This window comes from Cyanistes caeruleus, chromosome 5 (assembly GCF_971803275.1).
Source record: "Cyanistes caeruleus chromosome 5, bCyaCae1.hap1.1, whole genome shotgun sequence".
NCBI classification, from domain to species: Eukaryota; Metazoa; Chordata; class Aves; order Passeriformes; family Paridae; genus Cyanistes; species Cyanistes caeruleus.
The window spans coordinates 28091722-28108040 of record NC_141705.1 but is presented as its reverse complement, the minus strand read 5'-3'; the positions used below and the strand labels follow the sequence as shown (position 1 = coordinate 28108040).

The 16319-nt window shown below is 35.9% G+C and overlaps 1 protein-coding gene across 4 annotated transcripts in view; it reads left to right on the top strand.

Moving 5' to 3' along the window:
• Window positions 1-16319, top strand: part of DLC1 (DLC1 Rho GTPase activating protein) — a 212089-nt gene that overhangs the window by 67485 nt on the left and 128285 nt on the right. The gene's annotated exons all lie outside the window — the stretch shown is intronic.

The window sequence follows — 16319 nt, the reverse complement described above, 5'->3', positions numbered from 1 at the left end:
TTGAGGTCTGTGTGGTTATCTGAAGTTCCCACAGAAGTTATATGAGCTGTTAAATCTCTCCTTACAGTTTTCACTGAATTCTAATGGCTACAATCAAAGTAGTAATTACAGTTACACTGTTTTTGTCCCATGGGTTGTGTATGTGCACATACAAAGTTCCCACTCTTGCAAGCACTGGTGCAGGTCAGCTATAATATCTGGGAGCTCTGGTGTTTACCAAGCATTTCATTCTCACCTCTTCAACAGACCCATCTGCTCTGTCAGTTTCTAGACACTCTGGAATTGACTCTCTCAGCTAAATAAAATTTTCCCAAATAGTGCAGCTGCCCTTCCACTAAAAGGTGGTACCTGATGAAAATTTTACCGGTTCTGCCTGTGACTCTCTCAAGTCTTGGCCTCATCAGCTGTTTATTAAAACCATACTGATCCCACTGTGTTAGAGAGCCATGATCCCCACCTGCAGGAGGAATTCGTCCAAATGAGACGGGCTTTTCATTGTAGGATTCCTGCCCCATTGTCTATTTTATGTTGGACTAAAGTAATTTTAAAAGATTTTGGTAATTTCATTTATAGGTAATAGGTAAGTTGTTCACACCAAAGTTTGTATAGCACATAGAAAATAATTCCATGTAATAAGATCTTAAATTACTTTGAGAAAATTACTTTCAAGTAAAGTAATAGAATCATTAAGGCTGATCATCTATAATTCAACCATAAGTCTAACACTAAACCATGCTTGTCCCCAGACACTACATCTATATGTTTTTTGAACAAATACAGGAGTGGTAACTCCACTACTTCCCTGAGCATCCTATTCCAATGCTTGACCACATTTTCAGTGTGGAAACTTTTTCCTTATATTCAATCTAAACCTCTCTTGGTGCAACTTGAGGCTGTTTCCTCCCATCCCATTGCTCATTATTAGGGAGAAGAGGCTGATCCCCACTTTGCTACAGCTTCTATTCAGACAGTTTTGATATTAGAAGCTGTATTATGTTGCTAGGAATTTTAGAAAGAGCTTCAAGATTGCTTTAACCTGGTTCCTCTAACTAAGGCTAAATTATAAATTATAAAGTCTAATTGTTTTATGGCACTTTCCTATAGCTGGCAGTAGGAAAGGGACTTTGTCTTTTTGGATTTGTGATTTAGGTGACAGAAGTCTTTCTGAGCATGAGGTGGAGCAACAGTTTGCTTCCTTCTCACACGACATGTGTACACCATGACACAGGTATGTCATGACCCTTCTTTCTTCGATTCAACCAGTTGAATGGGGGACAATTCATTTGGTTCCCAGGTACCAAAGTTGGTTCTCAAACTTTATTTCAGCATCAGCTTGTAAAACTGAGAAGGCAAATAAAACATCTGATGAAAGTGAGATTGAATTAACAAAAGAAACTTCAATTTCTGTAGCATTTGAAGTCAGAAAATATATAGGAAGATAGTCCTCAGTGATCTAGGAAATGATTCAGTGCTTGCCAAAGTCAAAGAAGGCTTCCCACTGATTTCTCTTAAATTTAATTAAGATCTGTGCTCAGGGTGTTACATGGGATCATGATCAGTGATAACTCCTGAAAAAGTTCATTTATCCACTGGTAATCCAAATAAAGTAAATATTTGCAGATGGAATCAAGGTTAGTTCTGTCACTTCAGAAGTAAATGTTTTTATAGTGTATCATATCTTTCATTCCTGGCAAGCACTTGGGAATCAAAACCAAAACCAGACTATAGCAAGTGGTTTGCTAACTGTATGTAAGAATGTGGAAAAGATATCTAAGAGTGATTGACTTCTAAGTCTTGCCAACAAAGGCATAAGAAGATTGAGTCATTTGCTACAAAATGCAATTAAAAGTTCAACATTGTATTACATTAAAGGCAAAAGAACAGTTAATTGTTGCACCATTTGCAAGAGAAAGTTGCAGATTGGAATCATCTCAAGTCCTTAAAATAAATTAGATTGCTTCCTAGGAAACCAGATTGATCCATCTTTCCATGTCTTTGGAAAGATGTGAGATGATTTCAGAAGTCTCTCATTCCAGCAGTTCCCATTCACAGTAATTTCTTTATTAGGTTTTGAAAAGATTGAGATTTGCTCATGAATCAGTATGTCGGCAACTTCCTTGCTTCAGTTTTTCAGGAAAATCCAAACTAAAATAAAAGCTCACACTTTGTTTCATCACCTCTAGGCATTGGAACAGAATGATAATCCCTGGCTAGTCAGGGGTTTTCAAAGGACAAAAGGCTGGCTATGCTTTTGTCTGAGGCATTCATCACAATTAGAAATAAGATACAGACCAGGGAAGCCCAGGGATGGTATGTGGACACTCTTCTCTTCTGCTTAGCATCCAATCACACTATTAAACAAATCCACAAGAAGACTCACTAGGCACAACTAGCTGAAATACTGATTTATTTTTCTTTCCCTTAATCATAACATTCTACACAAAATTTTCTTTCTTTTTTCTATCTGGCTTATTTAAATTAATTGAATAAATTAATTTACTGCCAAATACTTTTGACGTGAGACCTGTATCTCCTGAATATTTTAGTCTCCTGAAGATTACTTCTTTGGAATGCATGATAGATAATTGCCTCTAAGACATAGAGGTCAGACTAGCTGCTGCTTCTACTTTGTTTCATGCAATTTTTGTGGGAAAGGGAAAAGGAAAGGAAAAGGAAAGGGAAAAGGAAAGGGAAAAGGAAAGGAAAGGAACAAGCCTAGGAGAAAAGCTAACTATGTTGTTGAAATCTTTTAAATTTTACAATACATTTTACAATACATGTCATGTATGTCAACTTGCAAATAAATAGGAATAAGAGGAAGTAATAATTTTTTCAGCACTTTCAGTACTTTTTAATCAGTGATGGTCTGAACAGTATTTAACTGCTTTCAGAACATTTTGATTTTTAATGGAAGCCAGAAATCTGAAGCTGCAGCAGCTTTTCTATAGCTTCAAATGAGAGAACAGAATTGTTGAAGATAGAGGCTATCCTAAAGTGCCTCTCTAGTAATGAAATACTAAATCAATCTTTTGTGACATATTTTCCTTAGTCTCAACTTCCTAATAACTTAACAATGGAATTTTCAGCATAGGAGGAAAAAAAAAAATATCAGCAAACTTGCTGCAATGTACTTGTTTGTATGCCAGAGTTGTTTCTATGTACACACAAACAACTTATGGTTTCTCCAGAACTAGATGCTTCTAGTGCCAGGATTTCAGGACTACTCTGTTAGTAATATTCAGGTTTCATAACACTCATACCAATCAGGAGGGCGAGTGTTAAAATACATGGTATTTTGTGTGGTGTTTACTAAGCTGAAAGTTTGGGTTGTTTAGTCCTGTTCAGTTGTAGTTTTGAAGCTACATACACTTGTAAATACCGTTGCATTCTAACAAACATAAATTGAGTTTCCTCAGACCACTTGGAAACCCACAGAAATTTCTTATTACTACTTATGGCAACACTGTCTCCCTCTGCTGCCATTATTTGTTTTCTTAATGTCCGTGGAAAATACTTCAAGACAACCTGTCACATCTTCAGCAACTGTAAGGGTATACTTTGAGCCACCATTGTTTTCCCTCTTGGATTTCAGGCTTGAATTTATGCATTTCTTTGATATCTTCAGAAGAAATTCTTACAGTTTGTAGGACTCTGTGCACATAGCAGGAGATATATCAGCTTCCAAAGGTTCCAAATTCTTTGAAGTTTAGGGAAGTCCCTGTAATATCACTCCTTCTAGTTTTCATAGAATTTTCTCTTTTCCACGGGCTAAGTACAGAACTGCTCTTCTGTGGTCAGCAATGTTTGGCATTATCTTCTCAGCCATTTTGTCCTGCATCTAAAAGGGGCTTCCAAATTCTGTTAGGAACTCAGAACAGATTCGTTTTGCCACATTCTAAAAACTTTAAGAGATAAGCTGGTTTTGAACTAGATACCTTAGCTAAAGATGTCAGTTTTAATGAACTGGCAATTTTGAGTTATGTAAGTCCAGACAGTTTCCAGCCCATTTCACCATCTGCTCTCCCAGCTCATACTTCCAGCTTTCAAATGAGACTTTTTAAGGAGACTAGAAAATCTTATGGAAGTTAAGGTATATTATCTGCTCTCTTCTTGTGTAGTGATTACATCTTGAAAGAAAAATCAGGTTGGTCAAGGATGATTTGTTCCCAGTGAATTGATGTTGATCACTCCCTATTGCCTTCCTGTGACTCATGTCTTTGGAAATGGATTCCAAGGTCTGCTCCATGATCTTTCCCTGTTGTAAGATGTGCTTACAAGCTTAGAGTCGTTGTTTCTTTGTCTCCTTTGAATATAGGTGTGAGTCTTTTCCATCCATCAGGAACAGTCCACCGCTGTAATGACTTTTCACTGACGTAAGTTGTCCTGAAATGATATCAAGCATCTCTTTCAGCAAGCCTGGGTCAATTTCCTTTAGTCTCACAGGTTGGAATACATTCAGTTTCTCTAATAGTCCCTAGCCTCACATCTGGATATTCCTCTCTTTTCTAAATCATATCAAACCCAGAGGTTAGGGAATAGGATTTGACTATGAAAAGTGATCAGAGTGGTGCAAATTTTGACTAGACTAGAAGTACAAAGACAGACTGAAAAATCTTGATCTAATTCATCCGTGGGTTAGCTTATCATGGCTATATATATATATATATATATATATATATATATATAAACTTTCATTTTATACTGCTGTTTCAGAGACACAGCAAGTTTGCAACTTGATGCATACACAGCCCATTCTTTCCTGAGCTGAGTTCAGGTCACAGACACTGAGTTTGGAGGCCTAAAGTACATGGGTGGTCAAGGGTATTGCATTCTTCCATTTTTTCCCATGAAAAACAGGCACTCATACAATAATTGGTACAGTGTTGTTATTTTGTTTGTTGGTTGGACAGTTTATTTTCACTAAGCCATATTTCTGCTTACTTTGCTGCCAAGACACATGAAAGAAATAGATTTCTTTAAAAGAGATATCTACCCTTCCTGCAGCTAGCCTTTAATTTAAATTTACATGCAAAGCTAGGGATTAAGATGGGTGGATACAAAATTTTATATTTATTTTACTCATATAAATCATTCCACAAAATCTTTTTTATAAGAAATACAGATATTTTGTGATAAATCTACTCCACCAATCATCAGACTAACTGCTTTTAATAAAGTACGTCTTCTTCTGTTGTGATGAAATGGGATTTGCAGCCTTTTAGAGTTTTTTCATTATTGTGGTGGTCAGGATTTTAAAATGCTTGTGAAAAATTGGTTCTAGAAGAGTTGAGTGTGAACATAAGATTCAGTCAAAAGTGTATTGGCAGAAAATGTTTCATACTTGTAATAGTCCCTCTTAACTAAAATACAGAATAATTCAAACTCTCCTCAGGGAACTGGTATTGGTATGAAAGCCAAAAGTGTACTTGGACTCTTGTGTGCTGTTTCCCTCTGGAAAGTTTTGAAAGCTTAGAAACCGTGAACTACATTCTTGTAATATGCCACACAAAGTTTGGGAAAGCTGGAACAATTCAGGAAGAAACTGTACTAGTAAGGCACGATCCTGGGGAAATACAGGAAATGCCCAGCACTTCACAGAATTGGACCTTCTTAGTACTCTCAGGATCTGCAGTGCATCTGTCTGCAAGCCTGAGTGAGATTTTCATGGGAATAGCGTGGGAACACAGACATTGATGAGATAGTTCTTTGCTCAGAAACCAAAAATAAAATTCAGAACAAAATAAATAAAGCAATCCTGAAAGAAGAACAATTTCAGAACTTCTGGAAAAGGAAGGAATTTGAAAGGGCTCTCTTCAGAGAAAATTTAGCAACTAGCAAAAGTTTTAACAGGAATTCTGCATTTTATGAGTAGATTTTTATTATCTTTTATGCCTATCCATATATGCCTACACAGAACTGTGTCTTTAAAAAGGAAATGGACACAACACAGACAGGGAGATTATGAGCCAGATTGCCTCAGTTTGAGGCATCACTTACTACAGCTCTGTATTGTGCTCTGTATCAGTAACAATTTCTTTTTTTTCCATGAATTAGAAAGGCATCATGTATAGAAAACAAAAATATTTGGATTTTACGTTAGATAATTGAATGGCAGTATTGAATCATCTCCACCTTTTAAGTGCTCCAAAAACAGTGTTTACAAAATAAGGATTTTTCAAACAAAGCATATCCTTTACCAGCTCTAGTTGGCCATTCTCTGAATACAATATGTTTATACCTGTTAAATAAGATAAAAATTGCATTTTTATACATCACAGTGAGTACTTGTATCTACTCTAACTCTCACTGCAGAGGGAGATTCTAACAATCAAAATCTTATAAGCAACTGAATTAAATATGGAACTTCTTAGTGGAAAACATTTTGATATCAGAATGCAAACTAAAAAAATACAAAGCATGGTAGATCAATTAGAATGGGAAGGCTTAGTAATTGTAAGGAAAAGGTGTGTATGTTCAAAAATAAGATTAATTCACTTTTTTTATGTGTTCTTCTTACAAAATACTACACTTTCATGCATGAGGCATAGAAAAGTCTATCACAATAATCACAATATTTGCAGAATTCTTTTTTTAGGCACTTGAAAGCCCCCAATAATTCATTTTAATGGTAAAGCATTATTATTCACATTTTAAAGATGAGAAAAATGAGATGTTTGTAGGATTTGTAAGTGGCAAAAAAGATTGTCAGACTACTATTTAAGTATTAGTAACAGACCATGGCTGCAGTTGTCTTGCTCTTAGAAAAGGAATAGCTACTCTGCCATCTTACCCACGCAGTAAGCTCCTCCTAACTTTAACCTGCAGCACATATAGCTGGTGTTGAATGAAACCCAGAATCCCCTGCAGTCAGTTGCAAAACTCCTCCTTCCTCCCAGGTTTTTAAAATATGTCAGCAACATCATTTCACAGGTGTATTTCTCTAGGTTTCTGTGTTTTTATGGCATCAGAGACCCCAGCTTGGCAGATAGTACCTGAGAATAAAATGGAATTGTTGCAGAGATGGAAGACATGTAACGTGTGTGTTGTCTGTGCTGGTGTCTTTCCATGTAGGTATGTACTAGGAAATTTTAGTTTAGGCTTTACTCAGTTAAACAAGGTGTTAAAAGACGCTGAAGACATGTAATAAGGATTGATAATATCACAGAGCTGGACTAGTGAATCTTACCGTAGTAAGCTTCCAGCTTCTTCCAGCTGAAGAAATTATATGGCAGACAAAAACATATATTTCTCTGACTTTTTAACTGTACCAGAAAAAAAAGGTATTGGGGGCTTTGAGCAGGGGAAATTTGATACTCAGTTTGACCAGAGTATAAATATTAAAATAGAAATGGCTATAATTGGATTTTCTTATCAAAGAATGGAAAGGGATTTAGGTTTTTAGCATACAACCGCTGTGCTGATGAATCTTTTGTTTTTCAAAGAGGTTTTTCAAGGGTTTGGGGTATTTTTTAGAGCTTTCATTTTTATATATGGATTAAAAAACTACTTTGCATCCTTTCCACAGGCCGTTTTTGGAGTCAAAGCTCCCATTTCTTTTCAGAAAAAGAAAGTTGTCCTGTTTACTTGTTATTTGATTTTGTTTCTTTTTTTCTTGTCTTTGGGCTGTTTTCATACAAGCAATATCTTTTCAATATTTCTGGAACTTAACTATATTGAAAGAAAAAGAAATTCTTGAACTAACTAAAATGCCACCTTTCTACTTTTCACCCAAAAGCTATGGTTTTGATTTACTAACTCTGTCACCCCAAACCTTAACAAATGTTTAAATGTTAACAGACTAGGTATGCAACCAGCAAAAGAACTCGTTTCATTTAATCTCTTTTTCTCTTGCATGACCTAGAAATACACTGACTTAGTAAGGTCACAATATTGGTGTCTAGTTATATTTAGTTATATTTAATCTCATGCTTGTTACATGTGCATGAACAAGCTGAGATTCCATGAATATGGACAAATAAGCAAATGAGATCCAGCTAGCAAATTTTAATTTTTATTCCCCTCCTTTTTACCTCCACCTCCTGCCCATGATAAAACCACTGTCATCTTGTGAGCTTCTAGTGCTTGTCATTTTTATTCTCACTGTAAAAGAAAATAGGATGGTTCATCTATATTTCTCTATCTTTTAGTAAATCAAAAAGAAATATGATAATTATCACATTTATCAGAGTTGGTGATAACTTACTGAAATGCATCAGTTTGACACTTACACTCTTTTGCTCAGCCCTGCTACCATGTAAAGTTAGATGTACTTTTTTTCCTTAATGAAACACCCCCCGATGCTCCCAAACCCATCACTGTTTCTGTCAGGCATGTCCCTCCTCTTCTGTTTCTACCATCCTATGACTAGCATCACTTTTTTGTGACTGTGCAGCTTTCTAAGCAAAGAACTGTGAGGCTCTGCAAAGGTTTCATCACCATAGAAGAAATGTAACTTTTGTACTAATTTATTCTTTTATTCCTGAAATAAAGCTCAAGATCAAGAGGCTCCTGGAGGATCTGCTTTAGATCCTTTCCCAGCTGGTCTAACAAAAGTAATATCACAGTGACTGAATACCCATGAGACTGTAAGCATCAATATTCATTCCAAAACATACATACCATGTTTTAAAAACTAGCTTCTTGGGGTTTGCTTTTTTATTTATTTAGTTAGAGAACTCCAAACAGTTGTAATAGCCTGCCTGTAGATAAAAATGGGAAGATGCTCTGCAGCTGGGATTATCTGCAGAGATTCAAGAGTGCAAACTGACACAGGATCAATCTTAGTAAATCTCAATAGCTGCTGCTCTCCCAGTAGGTGTCAGGCGCTGCAATATTCTACAACTGACTTTCTTTTGCAGAACATAAAGCTGAACACAGTGAGGTCTCTTTGACCAGCATAAATATCAATCCTTTGTTGCTCCAGAAACCATTGCAGAGTCATGGCCTCTCACCTCAGTGATATCTGAATCCAGGGGAAAAACATTAGTGGAATAAAAAAATATAGATAGCAATCAACCACTGGACTTGGGCAGAGTATCAGAAAGATCATTAGAATCAGATTACTTACTTACATGCTGATGATTTCTACAGCTAAGCTTTTTTCAATTAGCTCATGAAGCTACAACATTGGTGTTATGATAGATTCTGGCTGTAGAAGCCAACAGGTGATCTTCCTCATTTTCATACCTGTGCCCTTCAAAATTAGTAAGAGTGACTTGCTTTTCTCAGAATGGAAGGCAAAGGACTCGTTTTCTTTAAGGTGGCTAAGGAAAGACAGGAATGGCAGAATTTTGCTGGGTTTAAATTCCATTTTATTCTGCAAGTAGGTACTCACAGCTGATTTGTAACTTGGACTTACCATGTAAGATCTTAGTTTCTATCATCAGATGGTACTATGAGTTTTTGTTTGCATGAAACATGTTCCAAGGTTGTAAGTATTATATATAAGGGGACGAGTAAAAACTGAAATCACCAGGGATTCCTGTCAGCCACATAGAAGTATTCCTCAGACTCCAAGATTTTAAGGCAAAATCACATTTGTAGACATTACATGATGCTGAAACTAATGCAAAACATGAGATTCTAATTATCTTTTACTGTTGCCTTATAGAGCTGCGTGCCTTCTGGTTCCCAAATAGTTCAGTTTTGCCAGTGTTGCAGGGTTTATTGATATGTTTGTTATCGTAAAAGGTTTTATAAGATAAATATTAGCCAAAAAAATTACTTGTGAGCTTGGGAAAAACCTCTCTGTGTAAATGAATCTTAGTAGAACAACTGGTGATTGATGAAAACCATGAGCACTCTTGGGGCTGCTCCAGTTCTAGACAGTGTGTCACATCTCAGCTTTGGTGTTAACAGTCAAGTTATGTTTTTTTTAGGGAAAAAATACATATGTTTGGGAGAATGGAAGGAAGCACAGATTTTTGTTATTACCAAAAGCTATATAAATGCTCATTGAACTAAAATTTGACTGACCCCATTTTCAAGTATTGTATATGCACTCCAGAAAGTAGAAGGCAGCTTAAGTGGAAATCAAATTCCTTATTTCCTTATTAACTCCTGGGAAATATGAACATAAGTTAAACCTTTGCTTTTATTTCGAGTCCTTATCTATAAAGAAGCTGAGGTCCAGCAATTGCTTATTTGAAAAAAGAAAAAAATTGTTTCTCACAAAATGTGTGACAGCAACTCTTGGGGTATTTAGGAACCCCCAGATGCTGCTGTGAAGTCTTTATCCTTATAAAGAAAGAAATTAATTCTTTATTATGGCCAAACTCTACTCAATGATCTGGACAAGCTGCAGACAGGTTTTTTTCTTATTTTTCATATGAACTAGCTTCATGTGGTCCTGAGAGACTTCAGAGCATTGGGAGCTTACCCTGACCTATGGGAAGTGTATGATAACACCAGACAGAGCACAAGACAGTTATCCTTCATCTTCGTTTTGTGCTTCCATTCCAACAAAAGTCACACTCTGCCAGCTGAATGGCGAAGACAGAGGAAACAATCAGACCACCCCAAATGAAGGCTCTTGGCAACTGGCCCATGGAAGGAGAGCTGCCAACCATCCAGCACTAGCTAGAAGAGGTCTCTGTGCATGACCTGAGTGCCATAAAGAGGCTCAAGCAAACAGAAATATCTAGTCAGAAAAAAAAGTGTAGAGAGGACTGCGACAGACAGGAGGAGAACACATGCAGGCAAGCATACAGCTTTGTACTTCCACTAGAATTAAATTCATAGTGTTGTCACAACCTTAGCCAGACACATCTGTATGTGACATTAATTTCTTTTTAAAAGTGAGATAATTTATTATATTTATTGTTGGGTGGATTTTAATTGCCTTCCACTCTACTTTTCAGTAAAATTAAAGACCACAAAGAAAGAACTTGCTAAATTCCCTTCTAAAGCTAGTCTGTCCCAAAAGTTAATTGGTTTTATTTTTTCTGTTTCCTAATCCAGATGGGGAAAAAAATCATGGGGAAATGAAATGTAGTTTAAAAACTGCAAGTTTAATAAAATGTTTTGTAAAGAAGTCTGGAAGACAAACTAAAATCATTATTGGGTTTATGTCTATGTTATTGCTACGATTTCTGTTCAATACAAATACTAAAATATTATGCCACTTTAAATTAATTAGAATTTTTGAAAGGGTTTTCTATGTGTTTACTCTCTTAATCTGATTCACTAGCATGAAGGGCTTTGATTTCAAAAGATCAGAATTTACCAGTAAAGATACTTATTAATTATTTTGGTGTAATGGGGATGTGTTACTGAGGAAAATTCTGTTTATGGACTGCAGTATTTCCCAATTCCAAACCATCTGAATAATCATGGTTTTTTTTTTTTCTTTTTTAAAACAGCCAAGTTAATTTTTAATTACTACTTATACAAATTAAGAGAATTGGTGCATACCTTCTAAATAAAATAAAAATAAAAGTCTATTTAAGGACTCCAGATAACATACTCTGTTTAATGATAAACTAAAAAATTCTTAAAATCTGCTCTCTGTCTGAGCATTTTTTTACCTTAGTTTTCAGGTACAAATACTTTTTTTTTACTGGAATATAGTTCTCTATTCCATTTGAGTATGTGGACTTAATAAATAGTAAATAATAGTAAATATTTGGTTCACTATCCTTCCTTGGTATTTGTACATTGTGCTGATATTACCTCCTTTCTTTCATGTTAAAATCTCAGTGCATCATCCATTTTTAGAGGATTTTATATTTCTGTTTTGATCAGTTGAGTAGAAAGAAGACAACAGAGTTATATTTCAATTGACATAGTTGTTTCTGGTGTTAAAATTAAAGATCCTCTCTAAAGCACAAATATAACATTTTCTATGTTTGCAGTCCTTGGAGGTTGATGTCTTTTCAGCTTCTACTGAAATATAAAGCTTCTAGTTTTATAGATTAGGAAATGGAGTTGGTCTTTAAGCAAATTATTTCAGTGAAAACCACAGTTTTTACTATCTCTATTTTTCATAACAGAAGCATCCACTAAGGTGAGAATTTAGACCACAATCTTTAATTGCAGGAATAAGAAGTGAATAAAACAAAAGTGATTCCAAAAATAGGGTAAGGTATTTATAACATCTTGATGTCAACAATTGTGTGTCACCTGTGGAGACTGGATTTTCTAGTAAAGTCTAGTATAGTTTATGTAATATAGTTTAGTCTAGTAAAATCCCCATATGTTAATCTTTGTCCTAGAGTTTTCTCTTCATCCTGGACAGTAAAAGATATTATCTCCTCATGAAAAATGATAGAGAAATGCATACAAATTAATATGTATTGAATCACTAGCAAGGAAATTTCCCAACATTTCTATTCAAATACCTGAAAGAAGCTGAATAGCTGACAGATCTCTACAATGGAAGGAGTTTGTAGAATATTCATTGTCGGTTGGATGGCAGTAAATAAATGTGATTTGCATAATGCCAAATGCACTTTATCTCCCGTAATAAAAAAAAATATAAAAATGCAGATTTGTTAACTTTTGAATAGAGATATTATACAGTTTTTGTAATATTTTTAATATTGGAATATAGACACATTCCAATATGTTTATGAGATACTAAACCAATAAATATAATTTGATAGTTATTTCAGAAACAGTATGATACATGCTCTTCTGCAATAATTTGCCATTTTATACAAATATTTGCCATCTACTGCAACCCTTTGCAAACCAGTCATTCATGACTGAGCTGTTTATGTTATGTGAGTGCAAGAAACCAAAACAAAAGCTAGTTTAATTTTATTCATAGTGGCTTTCTCTGCAGGTTTGGAGTCAGTATACAAATAATCTAGCTTTGCCTGCACTTAAGGGAGAACCAAGGCATGTTCAGGTCAGACAGGGTATGCCTCAATTTTTTACAATGGCAGTCTTGCAGCCCAGCATACCTTGACCATTGCCCCCAAACATGATCTGTCTTCTTTGCAGGTGATGCATCTTGCTTTCAGCACCAAGACACTGCACATATTTATGGACTACACTGCTTCTAATCTAGAAAGCTATGGATCTATTTTTTTATCCAAGATCAGAGATTAAATATGTGAATGCTGACACTGTAATGGAAGGAATCTAATTTGGAGTGTGGGGAGGGGTTCTTTCTTGCCTGACTTCACAGCAAAGAACTGCCGATGGCAAAAATGAATGGTTTCTGTATGAAATTGTGGGCTTCTTTTTCATATTTAATATGCTTTCCTGCTAAAATATTCTTCAGAACTTGGCAAAAAATAGTTTTGTCAAACAAAACTTTTAGTTTGTGCAAAATTTTTATTTTATGTTTTGATTTACAATTTTCACAATTTTTTTCTTGCTGGAAGGGACAGGATCCCATCCAGAGGGACCTGGGCAAGTTTGATGACTGGGTCTCTAGGAAACTCACGGGGCTCATGAACATGGGCTGGGGAATGGACAGATCAAGAGCAGTCCTGCTGAGAAGGGCTTAGGGATGCTGGAGGATGAGAGGCTGGACATGAGCCAACCATATCCTGGGCTGCATCCAAAGCAGCGTGGACAGCAGGGTGAAGAAAGGCATTCTTCCCTTCTGCTCTGGTGAGACCCCACCTGGAGCACTGTGTCCAGCTCTGTGGTCCCCAGCACAGGAAGCACATGGACATGCTGGAGCCCAGACTAGGGCCATGATGACGGTGAGAGGGCTGGAGTACCTCTCCTGAGAGGAAAGGTTGAGGAAAGGCTGGGATTGTTCAGCATGGAGAAGAGAAGGCCTCATTGTGGCCTAAAGTACCTAAAGGGGTCTTATAAGAAAGATGAGGGGACACTTTTTGGCAGGGCAATGGTATTGAAAAGAGGGTTGGCTTAAATTAGATATAGTGAAGATTTTTTTTGCTATGAGGATGGTGAAATACTGGAGCAGGTTGCCTAGAGAGGTGGTAGATGCCCCCTCCCTGGAAACATTCAAGATCAGGTTGGACTGTGCTCTGAGCAACCTGATCTAGCTCAAGATGTCCTTGCTCATTGCAGAGGGGTGACCTCTATATGTCCCTGCTAGCCCAAACTATTCCATGATTCTGTAATTCTGTAGCATTTTACATACACTTGACAGTTATATTTGCACATGCAATTTATTTTTACATAGTTGCAATACAGCAAGGTTGCACACAAAAATTTCACAGAACATTTCAAATAAGATTTTCATCATTAAAAATCCCATCCTCTAATTTGAAAGAAAAAACTGAATATATTTCAGCAGTGGTCTAGTTTTTTCCTCCTTTTCCTTTTTTGTTTCCCTTTCTTTCCTTGGTGCTGCTAAGGAGCACATACTATTAGAAACAGAGAGGAGCTTGACTTTGGGAGATATTTGTTGAAATCTTTGAAGGCTATGTGTCTGCTTTTTTCTAAAATACATGTAATCTGATCATACAGAAATTGTTAGTCCAGTTCTTCAGTTCTGTGAGGAGAGTGAGAAATAATGTGAAGTTACAGTGAACCCATCTGGTCAAGAAGGAAAATCTGGTTTAATTGCTCTATTGCCAGAAATGTTAAATCACTTCCTGGGAATGCAATTCATTTGGAACATATGGAACTCATTGAAAGGTCTCCAGTGAATTCAAAACTGAACTGAAGATGAGAGCATTTCTCATAAGTAACAATCATGTTTTCCCACTGGGCAACATGTAAGCAGCATGTGTAGCTGTATTAACAAAAAACTAAACAATAGGAGGACTGTCTGAGATCTTGTTCAACAAGATTTACTTGTGGTTTACTTTATTTTAAATTTTCAAGAGATGCTATGTCCATTTAGGCTTCTTTCTTTCAGCATTTGAGCAGCAAAAAAATATTCTGATGAAACTTTTAGCTCACTTAACATCTTAATTCAGAAGCACTGCACTCTAGAAAACAGATATTAGAAAGCAATCTATCTCACTCTATCTTTCAGTTTTCTGGAACTTATAGTGCTTCTTCATCCTACTAAACAGAAGTAGAAATTTTATCTGCCCTGAGGCTTGGTGATTTTATGTGTTTCCTGCAACAGCTTTTTACCTGGGTTAAACCCACTAAACCCTAGTAACCTTTAAGAATGCCATTTAACAAATTCACTAAAATGCATATTTCATTCTACATCAACATGTTTAATGATCATCAATTACGAATACTCTATACTTCCAGGATAAATGGATGTGACCAATGACGTTATTAACAATATCTAAATCTGATTCCCCAACATGAACAAAAATCTACATGTTGATGTGAATAATGATGATCTTCCTTCTTTTTAGGAAGAGTTCATTCAGGCTAAAGGCAATGCCAATGACTCGCAGTGCAATTATAAACATGACCAAAGTCTGTTCAAGTCTATCATAAAGCCAGCAGAAAATGATCACCTCTGCTTGTCATTATCATGTTCCCATGAAGTCCTGTAACTGCTTACCCTGGGCTGTTCATCTTGGCTTTGCATTTTAGACCTTCTGGAGGCCGTCCCCGTCAAACTGTTATCTCTTTTCCATGACATAGCTTATGATTTCAGTGCAGACACTCTTGGTTGCCACATCTTCATCCATGCCAATGCTCTTCTCTAAGCTTTTCTTCAAGGAAGCCATCATACCTTTTCTAGCTAACAAAACATTAAAGTGTGATGTCAGCCTGTTCCCATCTTTTCTTTTTTTGCCCTGACACTCCCATTTGATTCACACTTATGTTCTCTCTTTCTTTCTTATGTCATTAAGGGCTTTTCTTTCCTATTTGTTCACTTGTTCCTCACCTTCTCCTCTATACAAAGTTCTGTCTTTACAAATTTCTTTCTTGGATTAATGTGAATACTGAATCTGAGTTTTTCATTCTTATTTTCTTACTTATCTTAGCCAGTGCAACCACTTAAGTCTGGGAAAGAGAAGAAAAATACATACTCATTTTCAAAATTAATCAACTTTTATAAAAATTCATAGATGATATACTTTTTCTTTCTTTGAAACTAAGACCTTGATTCGCTCTGTGATTTTATTGTTTCTTTGGCATGTTAATTTTCCTCAGTCTATGTTTCCTCAGACTTTCTTGCATTACTGGTCCCTCTTCTGAACAAATATAGGTTTCTTAAATGCAAGGAAAATACTTTTCCAGCAAGAGGTTATTGTTGGCTTGAATAATATTAGTCCAATTATATAATATTTTTGAATGTCAAAGTCAAAAATACACATTTAGCCAAACAGAGTGCAGGTGAAACAGAAAGAGTCACAGAAGACATATATTCATATATATCACCTAAGGTATGTTCTAGCTGAAATTTTGTTGAAATTTTATCCAGAAAATTCTATGAAACACTATTGTATACAACAGGACAAATCAAATTAAGT